At 38.8% G+C, this 15050-nt stretch overlaps 1 protein-coding gene and 1 long non-coding RNA gene across 2 annotated transcripts in view; one reads left to right on the top strand and one right to left on the bottom strand.

Annotated features, from left to right (window-relative positions):
- The window catches only part of PRR16 (proline rich 16), a 240441-nt gene that overhangs the window by 23101 nt on the left and 202290 nt on the right, over window positions 1–15050 (bottom strand). The gene's annotated exons all lie outside the window — the stretch shown is intronic.
- Window positions 10462–14492, top strand: LOC142072020 (uncharacterized). The gene is made up of 2 exons (XR_012668302.1): window positions 10462–10528; window positions 14134–14492. It is a non-coding gene; the product is annotated as an uncharacterized LOC142072020 (long non-coding RNA).

Here is a 15050-nt window from a genome sequence, read left to right as displayed (position 1 = left end):
CTACACATACAAAATGATGGGATCTATATTTGCTGCTATCACTCAAGAAAGAGATCTTGGAGCCATTGTGAATAGTTCTATGCAAACATCTGCTCAGTGTGCAGCAGCAGTCAAAAAACTAATAGAATGTTAGGAACCATTAGGAAAAGCATCGATAATAAAACAAAAAAAAATATCATACTGCCACTATATAAACCCATGGTATGACCACACCTTGAATACTATCTACAATTCTGGAAACCGCATTTAAAAAAAAATATGTTGGAATGGGAAAAGGTACAGAGAAGGGCAACAAAAACGATTAGGGGTATGAAACAGCATCCATATGAGGAGAGATTACAAAGATGAGGACTTTTTCAGCTTGGAAAAGAGACGACTAAGGGGGAATATGATAGAGGTCTATAAAATCATGAATGGTATGGAGAAAGTGAATGAGGATATGTTATTTACTCCTTCCCATAACACAAGAACCAGAGATCACCCAATGAAATTAATAGGTATCAGGTTTAAAACAAACAAAAGGAAGTACTTTTTCACACAATGCATAGTCAACTTGTGGAACTTGTTGCCAGGGAATGTTGTGAAGTCCAATACTATAACAGGGTTAAAAAAAGAACTAGATAAGTTCATGGAGGATAGGTCCATCACTATCTATTAGCCAGGATGGTCAGGGATGCAATCCCGTGATCTGGGTATCCCTAGTCCCTTACTGCCAGAAGCAGGGAGTGGATGATAGGGGATGGATCACTTGATGATTACCTGTTCTGTTAATTTCCTCTGAAGCACGTGGCATTGGACACTGTTGGAAGACAGGATACTGGACCAGATGGATCATTGGTCTGACCCAATATGGTTGTTCTTGTGTGTCCAAGAATGCACTGTCTCCATAATAGAAGCAGTGTCATATGATAGGGTAGACTGATGCTATTACAGAATGTAATAGAATGCTCTGAATGGTACCGTTTCTGCATTACTTTCCTTTCATTTCATAGAAGGCAAACGTGTAAAAGAAAGCAAGCAATCAAATAAACAAAATGGAAAATAGGAAAACAAACTTCCAGTAGATGCCTTCCAGTACATCACTTTCAGCAAAGGTAGATGGAAAAACAACTCAAAGGAATAATAATAAGAGTCTACCAAAGGACACAAAAAAGCCTTCATGTGATAGGCTGCTACCTACCTATTAGAAAGGAGGAAAACAAGCCACAGAAAGTGAGATCATCTTGGAGTAATCATAAGAATGACATTTTCCTGTGTTCCCTCTTTTCCATAAATAGTTAACTCTATTTCCAGAGAGTAAGCGAAAACGATGGACCAGTGGAACAGATTGTAATGATCTTCACACCTAATACAGGGATGTGGCCCTTAGAGATTGTATCTCTATATACAAGAGGACAACAGCAATGGATATATTGGATCTATTATAGCTGTGGACTGGATGTTGGCCACCCCAGTCTAAATGACAAGACAAGATTAAGAAATGTTAGATTAGAGTTCAGGGTATGCCCTGTCCTTTTTATAGAGTATGGAACCTCCTGTAGGGATTTTCTGCCAGGCTAAATACTTCAGATGGCCTCATTGGCTCATATAAAATAAAATTAAAATAAAACAAACTATAACTTGTACCGTAAACACCACACCAAAACTGGAAAGATTGTCGACCAAGCAAAAGTTTTCCAGGGAGCTGGTTTGAAGACTTAGTAAAATAAAACTTTCATAAAACAAAAAAATGTTTTTAATACCCTGTGTATCTGGCTCTCTCATGTATTTACAGCATTTTATTCTTTTAAATACCTTCTCTTCCTAGTACTGTCAAAGGAAGGCTCAAGATTATATTATTTCAAGTGAAAAAGAAAATTGGACTGGCTTGCTTTTATTTCCATTTTCTATTATGTTTCATAGCCACAGCTGTATCCTAGAACAATGAAGACTGGGACTCAAACACTAAATGCACTGGGGGTGTGGATGGTGGGGGAAAATTGGATAGTCTATCACAATAATTGGATCTGTGTGTTTCCTGTTTACAAAGAAATAATTGACCGACAAAATGTGCAGGTCTCCAGAAGTAAAAGCAAAACATTAACGGGCATGCATTGCTGAAAGTAATGATTTTAAATTGGACTTTGTAACCTGTTTATCTATGAATAGGGGATACCAAGACAAAATCAAATAGACCTAAAGTCAAACTGTTTTTAATTTTTAATAAGAAAATAAATAAGCAGCAAAACAAAATGGAATTAAAAACAACCATGAAAGCTCTTGGGGCTGTAGGTGTTTAAATGACTATATTTAACACAGGTGTAGCTAGGGTGAAAACTCATTGCCATGTAACAAAATCTTCATGTATCATGTGAAACTTGCAAAACATGTTATGGCCAGAGACAAGCTTGCCAGCTCACTTCTGAAAAGCTTTCTTGCACAAAGCAGGCATCGATTTCAAGTGAAGTTTCCCCAGCTATCCACTAATACAGAACCTCTGTGTTGAACTGTAATAAACAGTAAACTTAAACCTGTGCCTTCTTTCAGTCTCCCATTAAAAACGTACGATGATTTTTTCACAGAGGAACAAATTCTAGGCCTACTATTGTCAAGCAAACTGAAGGGGAAAGATAGTGGTAGAGGCTGAATGGAGAGATCCTGAGCCACCCTGTGACATCAGAGCATAACCCACAGTACAGTGTTTGCTGTATCCCAAACCGGAACAGCATACATCCCCTTGTGCTCTGCAGCACTTGCTGCTTAACACAGCACGAAAGGGTTCTGGGGGCCCAATCACAAGCACTGCTGTATTGCGCTGCTTAAAGGAATCCATCCCAAGCTCTCCCTCTGGTATTGGGACCAGTGGGATAGGAAACTCATCACCAGATTTTTCCTTCCCTCACAGCTTGGAGCCCTGCAGATCCTAGGACCAGCCTAGGTACATCTGTATGTTTGGTACATCTTTACACACTACTGATTTTAATGACTCACAGCAGCAGGGCAGGTAAATTTAATGATGAGCAAAGAATTAAACTAATACAGTGTGTGTGTGTGTGCGCACGCGAGAGAGAACAGAAAATATATTATCTTGAGTACAACAGGTTTTAACCGTATGGATTTACACATAGTTAATTCTTTCTCAGTCTCATTATGTCATCCTCTTCTCCCTGGGTTATCTCAATGAATAGCTACCCTAAATAGGAAAGGTTCAAGAGGTGAAAGTTGATTAAACGCTAGCTGAAAGCATCAGTAGCTGATAACAGTGCAACAGCAGTACTTAAAATGTGACCTCTGCTTTAGAGATTTTAATTGAGACACATGTTCTTTCCCATGGGTTTGGGTAATTCCTTAATAAATTTAAGGGTAAAAGCTCTAAGAAGTAGTTTTATTTTACTGCAACTAAAATAAAATAAAATAAAAACTTTGTACTACTAAATGAGATGATGATGAAACATTCAGGTCCTTTCATTTTCCTTTCTAAAAATGGGCAGAAAGGTAAAACAAGAAGTCCCATAACAGGACCAATTTCTTCTGGGTAAAATCGAGCCACCATGGAAAATACAAAGCTATAGATGAAATGTCTTTATTTGATAGTATTTTAATATAGTCATCCATTCATTAATGCTGAATTACAGGGTGAATCCTAGGGAAGTATTTACATCACCTACTTTAGTTCAAGATAATTCATAATAATTAATTTTATTACAATAAATATCTAGGGCATTAATAATTATTGAATTATTTTAAAGTGTTGCCATTTATTTATTCAAGTTACAAAGCAATAATAATCATAGTGGTCAAAACAGATTTGGATCAATGCCCAAAAGCATCATTAGAACAAAACTATCAAGCAAAAATGGATGGGAACCTGGGAGGCAGTGACCATGAGATGGTCAAGTTCAGGATCCTGACACAGGGAAGAAAGGAGAGCAGCAGAATAAGGACACTGGACTTCAGAAAAGCAGACTTTGACAAGCTCAGGGAACTGATGGGCAGGATCCCCTGGGTGAATAACCTGAGGGGGAAAGGAGTCCAGGAGAGCTGGCTGTATTTTAAAGAATCCTTATTGAGGTTGCAGGGACAAACCATCCTGATGTGTAGAAAGAATAGTAAATATGGCAGGCGACCAGCTTGGCTTAACAGTGAAATCCTTACTGATCTTAAACACAGAAAAGAAGCTTACAAGAAGTGGAAGATTGGACAAATGACCAGAGAAGAGTACAAAAATATTGCTTGGGCATGCAGGAGTGAAATCAGGAAGTCCAAATCAGACCTTGAGATGCAGGTAGCAAGAGATGTTAAGAGTAACAAGAAGGGTTTCTTCAGGTATGTTAGCAACAAGAAGAAAGTCAAGGAAAGTGTGGGCCCCTTACTGAATAAGGGAGGCAACCTAGTGACAGAGGATGTGGAAAAAGCTAAAGTACTCAATGCTTTTTTTGCCTCTGTCTTCACAAATACAGTCAGCTCCCAGACTACTGCACTGAGCAGTACAGCATAGGGAGGAGGTGACCAGCCCTCTGTGGAGAAAGAAGTGGTGCAGGACTATTTAGAAAAGCTGGACAAGCACAAGTCCATGGGGCCGGATGCACTACATCCGAGAGTGCTAAAGGAGTTGGCGGATGTGATTGCAGAGCCACTGGTCATTATCTTTCAAAACTCATGGCGATCGGGGAGGTCCCAGACGACTGGAAAAAGGCTAATATAGTGCCCATCTTTAAAAAAGGGAAGAAGGAGGATCCTGGGAACTACAGGCCAGTCAGCCTCACCTCAGTCCCTGGAAAAATCATGGAGCAGGTCCTCAAGGAATCAATTCTGAAGCACTTAGAGAAGAGGAAAGTGATCAGGAACAGTCAGCATGGATTCACCAAGGGCAAGTCATGCCTGACTAATCTAATTGCCTTCTATGACGAGATAACTGGCTCTGTGGATGAGGGGAAAGCAGTGGACGTGTTGTTCCTTGACTTTAGCAAAGCTTTTGACACGGTCTCCCACAGTATTCTTGCCGGCAAGTTAAAGAAGTATGGGCTAGATGAATGGATTATAAGGTGGACAGAAAGCTGGCTAGATTGTTGGGCTCAATGGGTAGTGATCAATGGCTCCATGTCTAGTTGGCAGCCGGTATCAAGCGGAGTGCCCCAAGGGTCGGTCCTCGGGCGTTTTTGTTCCATATCTTCATTAATGATCTGGAGGATAATGTGGATTGCACCCTCAGCAAGTTTGCAGATGACACTAAACTGGGAGGAGAGGTAGATACGCTGGAGGGTAGAGATAGGATACAGAGGGACCCAGACAAATTAGAGGATTGGGCCAAAAGAAATCTGATGAGATTCAACAAGGACAAGTGCAGAGTCCTGCACTTAGGACAGAAGAATCACATGCTCCGCTACAGACTAGGGACCGAATGGCTTGGCAGCAGTTCTGCAGAAAAGGACCTAGGGGTTACAGTGGACGAGAAGCTAGATACGAGTCAACAGTGTGCCGTTGTTGCCAAGAAGGCCAATGGCATTTTGGGATGTATAAGTAGGGGCATTGCCAGCAGATCGAGGGACGTGATCGTTCCCCTCTATTCGACATTGGTGAGGCCTCATCTGGAGTACTGTGTCCAGTTTTGGGCCCCACACTACAAGAAGGATGTGGAAAAATTGGAAAACGTCCAGCAGAGGGCAACAAAAATGATTAGGGGACTGGAACACATGACTCCTGAGGAGAGGCTGAGGGAACTGGGATTGTTTAGTCTGCGGAAGAGAAGAATGAGGGGGATTTGATAGCTGCTTTCAACTACCTGAAAGGTGGTTCCAAAGAGGATGGATCTAGACTGTTCTCAGTGGTAGCAGATGACAGAACGAGGTGGAGTAATGGTCTCAAGATGCAGTGGGGGAAGGTTTAGGTTGGATATTAGGAAAAACTTTGTCACTAGGAGGGTGGTGAAACACTGGAATGCGTTACCTAGGAACGTGGTGGAATCTCCTTCCTTAGAAGTTTTTACGGTCAGGCTTGACAAAGCCCTGGCTGGGATGATTTAGCTGGGGACTGGTCCTGCTTTGAGCAGGGGGTTGGACTAGATGACCTCCTGAGGTCCCTTCCAACCCTGATAGTCTATGATTCTATCACACATAAAAGCATATTTTTGGAGGTGGAAAAAGGTATGACTGCACAAGCAGCTGTAAAGAAGGGACTCAGTGTCTGGGACACACTGAAGGATTTTAAAATCTTTCTGGTGTCTTTTATTGGGGCAATCACACACCTACATTGGAATAGGTATGAGCAAGCACTCAAAGAAGAATTATATTTTTATTGCTCATGTTGATTTCACATTCCATCATTGCTTTGAATTGCTGCCCTAAAATTGATACCTCACTCTGTGGCTCTGTTTAAAAGTGTAAGTTCCTCACCAAAGGTACTTTTTCTCCTAAATCTCACTCATCAAAGGGAGGAAATAGTTGTTCCACTTCAATAGTGTGGGTGGATCTCAATACCAACTTGGTCTCACTCAACTGTAGAGGTAGCTATTACCAGTTCATTTGAATGGTATGCAAGAATACCATGCTACAATAGAAAGGAAGGTAGAGTCATTTTCCTAAAGGATGCAAGCTGTGGAATTGAGAATCTCCGACATGAAAACTATGCCCCAATTACAAAAATAGGATATGTTTACTCTACATAATAATTATACAATAAATATATCGACTCATCAAAGATACTTTCTGAATATCCTGTATTAACGTGCAGCAAATGTACCATGTTCTGGTCCACTGTGTACAATCCCTTAATCTACAAGAATCAAACATCTGTCAAAATCAACTTTAGGACCAGACTTGGGCCTGAAGTTTACATACAAAAATGGATTTACATTAACAGACACATAAAAAGATGTAGCAAAAAATTTATTACATTACAGCCTTTGAGTATAAACTGATACACAGAACCTTGATTTTGAACAGGTCTTCAAGACAGCCTCTCTTTTCACACCTGCTAAATAAATGCAGAAACAACTGATGGCTTCAAGTCATTTAACTATTTCGTAGCACCCATATAATTGGTAGCACCCAATGTCCCAATGGCATCAACTGCACCCACATAACTGTGTTAAAAAAACGTGGGCACAAAAAGAGAGCAGTGTTCACTGAACTCCATCCACTGATCGCAAATGAATAATAGATGTTGGAACTATAATAAGCATAAAGCTAGTCATCTGGGAATAGCAAATAACCACCCCGTTTGGGGATGCTGTTGGGTATTTTTTTAAATGTGGTGTTCATTTGATATTAATCTCAGTTTACATTGTTAATTATTGTGTGCATGAAAGGAAGGTGAGGGAAAGAATTGTTATTTATAGAAAAAATATTCAAAGTAATATCATTTAATTGTAGTGCTTTTTGGAAGTCTCTTTATGACATTGGAATAATACATTTACCAGGGATTCTCCTATGTAACATTTTTTTCAAAAGATAAACAGTTCTATTTAATAGATTTGTTTCTTTGAAATAAAGAGGGAATACAAATGATTTAGTTAGTGTTTGAACGGAATGTTGAAGATGTAAAGTGGTATGTTCTGTAACTGATAAATAATTCTGTAAAAAAAAAAAGGCTGAATAATCCAACCTTGCCACCAGGGTGTGCTTGCCTGTGGAAGCCCATTAATTTGGGGAAGTTGATGATTACACCTAGTAGGACTTAGGATTTTGGAATTGCCATATTGGATCAGATTAGCCATCCATCTAGTCCAATATTCTATCTCCAACAGCAGTTAGTACCATATACTTCAGAGAAAGTTGCCAGTAACCTTACAGTAGGCTGCTAACCAGCAACAGCTAAAGGTTGGCTTATTACTTAAAGCACAAGGGCTTACATCCCTTCCAAATCTTTTGCTAATTTATTTTGAATATATACTAGTATAACTCTGGACTTCCTTAGCTATACAAAAGTCCAACTCTTCTTTGAATTCTGTCCTACTCTTTGTTTCAATAATATATTGTGGCAATGTACTTTTATTAGTTTTGAATTTGCCAACTTGCATTTTCATTGACTGTCCCCTTGTTCTTGTGTTATGAGACATGATGAATAGAAGCTCCAGTAGTATCTTCTCTATGCCATTAATTATGTATGTATATTTTTATATGACCTCTTTTCCTTTTTCTCCTCTCTAAAGTACAAATTCCTATTCTTTTCAGATGAGTATTCCTATGCCCTAACTACTCTTGTCACTCATCTCTGAGCCCTCTCTAGTTCTGATAACACTACCACTTGATATAAGCTGGGGAAACATTAACTCTAATAGCTGGATTGCAAGACAGGTTTGAGAAATATAATTGTTCTGTGAGTACAAAGAAACCCACATGTCTGTTGCAGTTTAAATAAATAGCTGGGAATACTTTGTGTGTGTTGTATAAAATTAGACTGGTAGACTATGATGTGTTATATTATTTACATATATGAATAAAAATAAAACCCTACAAACCTATTTCTAAATGTGTTTTTAAATTTTGGGACAGGTGTAGAGATCCCACTCTTGAATATGAAGTGCAAGTGTGTTAGCTTTAACAACACAGTCTGCCTAGGAGTCGGACTCCTCAACATTAATTACCATGGAGGAATGAAGATGTATTATATATTTTCACATCCTAACATAGGAAAGTCATCCAAAAGGTTTATGAAGGTCGGTGTGTCTTTGAAGAAATCTGCATGTACAGACCACTAATCCCCTCTCCTCCTCTCCAGATATCTATGTACTACAGTTTATACCTACTGCATTAAATCAAGTAGAGGGCCTGAATTTGTTGACTGATGCGTTTAACTATTTATTTACAGAACATCTACATTCAAATAATTTGTAAGTCATCATAATTAGCATTAGCATCTTTAACCATGTGGTTAGTCAACAGTCTAAATGTCCAACAAGACCTTCGGTTTATTTAAGGCTACTTCAGTCCTCAAACCTACTTTTGGTATAGAATCTTAAATAATTCTGAGATTACTTCCCACAAGTAATCCCAAAAGCTACTGTAGCTCCATGCATCTTTTTAGTCTGTTTATTCTGCATAAACTATTGCTGAATAAATCCAAACACAGATTATAATTTACAATGATGCATTTTGAAACCTCAATTCAGAGGTTAAAACGACTCAATTTGCAAAGAGTCTCTAACTTTACAAATAAGTTGAATATCAAACATCTACCAATGACCTTGAAGCACTCCATTAATCAAAGTCTGTATTTGGACATATCCCCTTGTGCTTTAATTGCCTGATATTTTTAAAGTGAGCATCCACAAGTGGCAGCCAAAGTGCTAACACCTAATCTACAAGTAAGAGTTTATGGATCAAATGAAAAGCATGTGTGCGCTTTTGATAAGAATACATATTGATCTAAACCCAGTCCTTGGTAAGTGTGCTGTTATTAGTGACCTTCAATAAAGCAGTAATGGAAGATTTATGTTTTCTTATTTGTTTGACCTTTAATTATTTCCATTTGTGAGATCAGTTATTTTGTTACCAACAGCTTTTTAAAAAAATTCTGACCTTGCCTACAAGACTGAAGTTGGTTTATACTTACCCAAAATGACTACAGTTTTGACAGTTGGTGTCTTTGCACATTACAACATGACTCTGCGTTTAAAAATGTTCTGTCCTAGGAATCAGAGAACTCCCCTGTTTGCAATTAAAGATAATAATAATAATATAATATAAATAGTGCTGCAGTGTCAAAAGATCTCAGCTGAATGGGCATTAACCCCAGATCCAAGTCACCGGCGATTTATGAAAATATAATGCTTTACATGGACCCAGTAATGATTCCAGAGACTCCGATGGTGCAATAAGATTGCATTTTAACAGACAGTATTTTACAACTGTTAGATATATTCCTCCCAGACCTATTTCAATTAGAGGTTGCCAAACAATCAACAAAAGAAGGCACGTGAGTTACAGTAAAGAAGTATGGAATACTATGGTCCTGTCAGCATGAAGGATGGCAAGCTGCAAAAAAAGGAACATTTAATTTTTTGGTTCAAAGGCATGTACTAAGTCTTCTGAAAGCTAAGAATACGCTGGATTTCAGGCAGTGATATAGTACCTAATTCAGTGCATCTTAAATCTGGCCTCTGTTGGTGCAGTGCTTTTCACAAGTATCTCAGCTCAACCCTTTCTTCATTCTTTTCACTAGTAAAGATAGCATGAAAGCAACTGAACAAAGCTGGCAGATTTTAAATGAACTTCAAAAGATTTTACATAAACACACACTTCTCAATATACACAATAGCTCCAATGATAATTCTGCCATCTGTAATAGGTGAACACAGCCCATCAACTAACTGCAACACTTGCAAGTCAGTCTCCATGCTTCCTCTGTCTTAGGGCTTGTCTACATTATCCACTGGATTGACGGTCAGTGATCGATTCAGTGGGGGTCGATTTATCGAGTCGAGTGCAGACGCGATAAGTCAACCTCCAAGCACTCTCCCATCGATTCTGGTACTCCACCGGGGCGAGAGGCGCAGGCAGAGTTGATGGGGGAGCATCAGCAGTTGACTTACCGCAGTGAAGATACCGCGGTGAGTAGATATAAGTACGTTGACTTCAGCTACGTTATTCACGTAGCTGAAGTTGCGTAACTTAGATCGATCCCCCCCGGTGTAGACCAGACCTCAGTGCTTAACTTGTAATGAAAGAGGTGCCGGGGCTCAAGCAACTATGTGCAGGGACTCAAGCAATTTTTTTTACAATCATAAATGATGCAGCAAGCCCAGAGGTGCTCGGGCTATGAACTGCCAAGCCTAGAGGTGCCAGGGCTCAGCCCTGGCAAACCCTGGCACAAAGTAAGTACTGCTCTATCCCTTACTTTCCCCCAGAATTTACCACCTACGAATGAGAGATTATTAAAAACAAAGTAACAGATATACTAAGAAATGAGACATTCCCCCTTGTCCCATTTGTGACCTAATAACTTCTTATCTGAATGAAACATCAGACATTTGCCAATGGGCATGAAATAGTTAAACAGAGGACTTTAAAATACACTAAGAGACAAACTTAATACAGTAATCCAATCACTACAAGTCTACTTCGTGAACTGGAACCAACTAATGCTTTCATTTTGTGGGTTGAATCCAAAATGATAGCAGCTCAATTACTTATTTAGTATGATACCACTTAAATTTCTTCTCAATTGCTATAAAGTAATTCAGCACATGATCAAAACCTTTCTATGGGAAGAGATAAGGCCAAGAGTTAAAACAGGAAGATTAGAAACTCATAAAACAATAGATGGTTTAGCGCTTCCAAATACAAAGCTATATTATATTGCAGATGATCTTTCATAACTGGATACTTTTCTTGGTCCTACTGAATCATTTCCTAATTGGATGCATTTAAAAGCTCTAGACATGGAACTTTTTCCAATCCAAACTTTCTTACTTGCACCAGTGAAAAAGTTGACTCAGCCAATATTTAAATACACTAGGATGATAACAGAATGTACAAGCATAAAAGGAACAATGTTTAACCAGAATTAACCCCTCATTCTTCCTTATGAAATAGTAAGAGAATAAAATTTGAGAATAAGTCAATTTACTGGGAGGACTAGGAAACAGCAAATGTTGTTTCTCTTAAGGATTTGTGTCCAGAGAGTTTACCAGTTAGTGAAACTTCACGCATCCTTGAAAAGTGATTTTAACTTGGGGAGCAATCAAAAATAAGAAAACAGATGTGCTAGTAAGAGATGCATGGATCACTAAAGTAGTATTGTGGAGGTAGAGAATTGTAGTAATTCTGGACACTTTTTAAGTGTTTGGTTGTCTTTTGCTTGTCTGGGCCTGTATTATTCTACAGTTTTTTATAATTTATATAAAAATCCACAGAGACACTTACAGAAATAATTATTTCACACTCCCCAAAGTAATTCCTTGCAAAAACTAGAGAGACACATTTTCTACTCAACATTACTAAAGTTAAAAAGCTTAATCAATTATGTATGGATAAATCTTAAGAAACAGAGACTGAGAAGTACAGCAGAGACTGCTAATTAAATCTATTTTTTAATTACCTACACACAATGCTGTAGAATTGTGAAATTCCAGAATAAGTTAAATCCCTTGCCAACTCTCATGATTTTACAGCAAGTCTCATGAGATTTGGAATTTTTCTTTAAGGCCCAGATCCGGGAATTATAGGATTAAATGAGCATCTCAGTTTTCATTTTTACAAAAGAAGTTCTAGCCCTCTTGGTTGTAGTGAATAGCTTGAAAATGAGAACTCTAAGGACTCCCAAACCAGAAAGGATTTTTCTACAATCTTTACATATGATTTTTGCATCATATTTAAGCCAGTCCCATGATTGGGATCAGACTCATGATTTTGGAACTCTTGCAATACTGTTGGCTACTCAGTGCTGAAAGGACAAGTGTTGAATAATATATGTTGGGTAGCAAAGATGATTAATAATATGTATTATCTTCATCATATTCATATTGTGTGTGTGTGTGTGTGTATATGTATGTATGTATTCATTAAGAACCAATAACATTAAGCACAAATTGTGTAACCATAATAAAGCCAAACTGGCCTATACCATAATCCTGTTCCTTTACACTAAAGTTTATGCTCAAATAAATTTGTTAGAATATAAGGTGCCACAAGTACTCCTTTTCTTTTTACTAAATATCCCGTAATTCCTTGCATTTGCTGAACTAAGCATTTGGCATTAGAAGATAGGAAACTTTACTCGGTGCATATTTTTTCATCTCTGGATGACCTTTTATATTTGTTTTCTAGCAAAAACCTGAGTTAGACTATCAGTAAATATTCTCCGTGGTCAGCTCTGGGAAACAGCTTCTCTCCGGTGTCTGGGAGCTGTGGGGTCTCCAGCCTGCAGCAGTCTCTATGGCAGGGCTGCCCTGGAATTGCAGACCCATTCCAGGACTTTCAGGCTCTCAGCTCCACGGCAGGGAGCCTGGAAGCCCTGAGAGACCTGGCTCGAGCTGGGATTCTCATCATGGTTTCCAGGTTCTCTTGTATGGAGTTGTGCATCTAGACCCAGAGAGACACAGCCAGACATGGGTCTCCCAGGCTCCCAGCTCCATGGGAAGGAGCTAGAAGCCCTGAGAGGCCAGCTCAAGCTAGGGTTATCAGGGCTTCCAGGGTGCCTGCTGCAGATATGGGAACTGAGCCCTGGTTCGAGCAGGTGAGCCTGGAAGCCTTTGCATAGTGGGGCTGCCCAGGAGCCTTGGAACATGGAATCCCAACTCCCCACCCCAAGGGCAGTCCTCATGGAAGAGCTCCCCAGCAGCAGTTCAGGCAAGATGCCATTGAAATACTGTCTGTAATGGGATGAAAATTCCTCAGACCTGAGCTAAACACTTTGGGTTTGACAGATCAGCATTTTCTGACAAAACTGTGTTTTGCTTGAAATTTTTCAACCACTCTAGTGACAAGGATGTATCATGGAATCACTTCCATTCTGCTACAAATTATGAGTTTATGTTGTTTTTAGGGAAGAGGAAGGAAGTCATGATTATGCTGAACCAATACTATGCTTTAATAATTCTTGGAAGTAAGTGAATGGCAGATAACATTTAACTTGAATACACTCTGATTTTCTAATTAATTAAAACTAAAGAAAATCATGCTTGCTATGCTTTCTGCACATACTGCTAATCACAGTGACATGGTACAAATGACACAGCAAAGCACATTCTGCAAAATGCACAGCAATATAGTTTTCCATTTTAGTTTAAACAGCAGCAAATTAAGAATGTACACAATGGTGAGGAAAAGCTCAACCAAGTATGGAGAGTATAAAATGTGTAGCCTGCAGGGATAGACTGACTACCTCTTATACAAACAGTAGATATCCTTACAGCAGCAAAGATGCAGTGGTGAATATGAGTTCAGACTGAGTCTAATATTAACATTCCAGACCCACCCTTTGTTTCAGCCTTTGTTGGTAGTGAAAGAAATTCATGTACATAGAAGCACACATCTTATTTCTCTGCCTACCCTTCAATTAGCTCAAAAGAATTAAAAAGTATTTCCGAGGCTGTTTTAAAAGAAAAACAAAATTCCATAATTTGGAACTATTTGACTGGGTGTATATATTGTACTTTAAATAGAGATTCTAAACATGGCAAAATGGGGTCTCATATTTATTGTTTCTCCACAGATTTGCATATCAAATGTTCTCAACTTACAAGGGAAAAGAAGGTAGAGCTGGCCATTGTCGGGAAGAGGAATGGGTGCTTCCGTAACTATGCAAATCCATCGGCCATTCCCCACAGAGGGTGCAGGGCAGAACAGTTGTTGTACACAACACATTCCACCTTCTACTATTGTTATCGTCAATCACTGGTTTTGCTGGCACTTTGTGGTATAGGGGAGGATACCCACCACCTCAGTTTCTGTGAGTCTTCCCATTTACTCAGGCTGTAAAACAGGCTGAGGATTTGCTCATAAATGGAAGACAGCAGCTTTCTTACACAAAATTCCTGTTCACTCTATGAATAAAACTGCTTCATAAAATGACTATAATACTGATGTGATTTACATTGCTATTTGCTGTTGCAAAGAATGCAATAAGTGTATTAATATTTTTAATGAGAAATGTCCAAGGTTTCCTACCATTTAAACATTTCTTAATTTGCTCTTAAGCCATGAACACAAATGCTAAAGTGTGCAATGTTTAGCTAGCTCCCACAGTACCCTGTTAAAGTGAAGCTGACTGGACTTCAGCTTTGATTTAAAACAATAAGAAATAAGTCATTTAAAGGGATTAGCACAATCAGTATTCACATAGTAACAGAGGAATACATGCTAAATTTGACCGATGAACACAGACATCTCTCAATGAGCATGTTCAACCATTAGTGCTAATGCTATGGCCGGTGTGTGGGGAAGAGGGTATTTCAGAGGGTATATTCATCTTTGAAAAGTTTACTTGCTACCATCAGATTTTGTTTGTTTTTCTCTGTTCTTTTACAAAATCTCTTATTGAACTCACAGAAAAACTTCTAGCAAATGCATTACATCCTCTACAATTCCTTGTTCTGTATAAGCGATATAACTCTAAGGGTACAAAGAGGA

Source organism: Caretta caretta, chromosome 5 (assembly GCF_965140235.1).
Source record: "Caretta caretta isolate rCarCar2 chromosome 5, rCarCar1.hap1, whole genome shotgun sequence".
NCBI lineage: Eukaryota > Metazoa > Chordata > Testudines > Cheloniidae > Caretta > Caretta caretta.
This window is presented reverse-complemented; position numbering and strand designations above follow the sequence as displayed.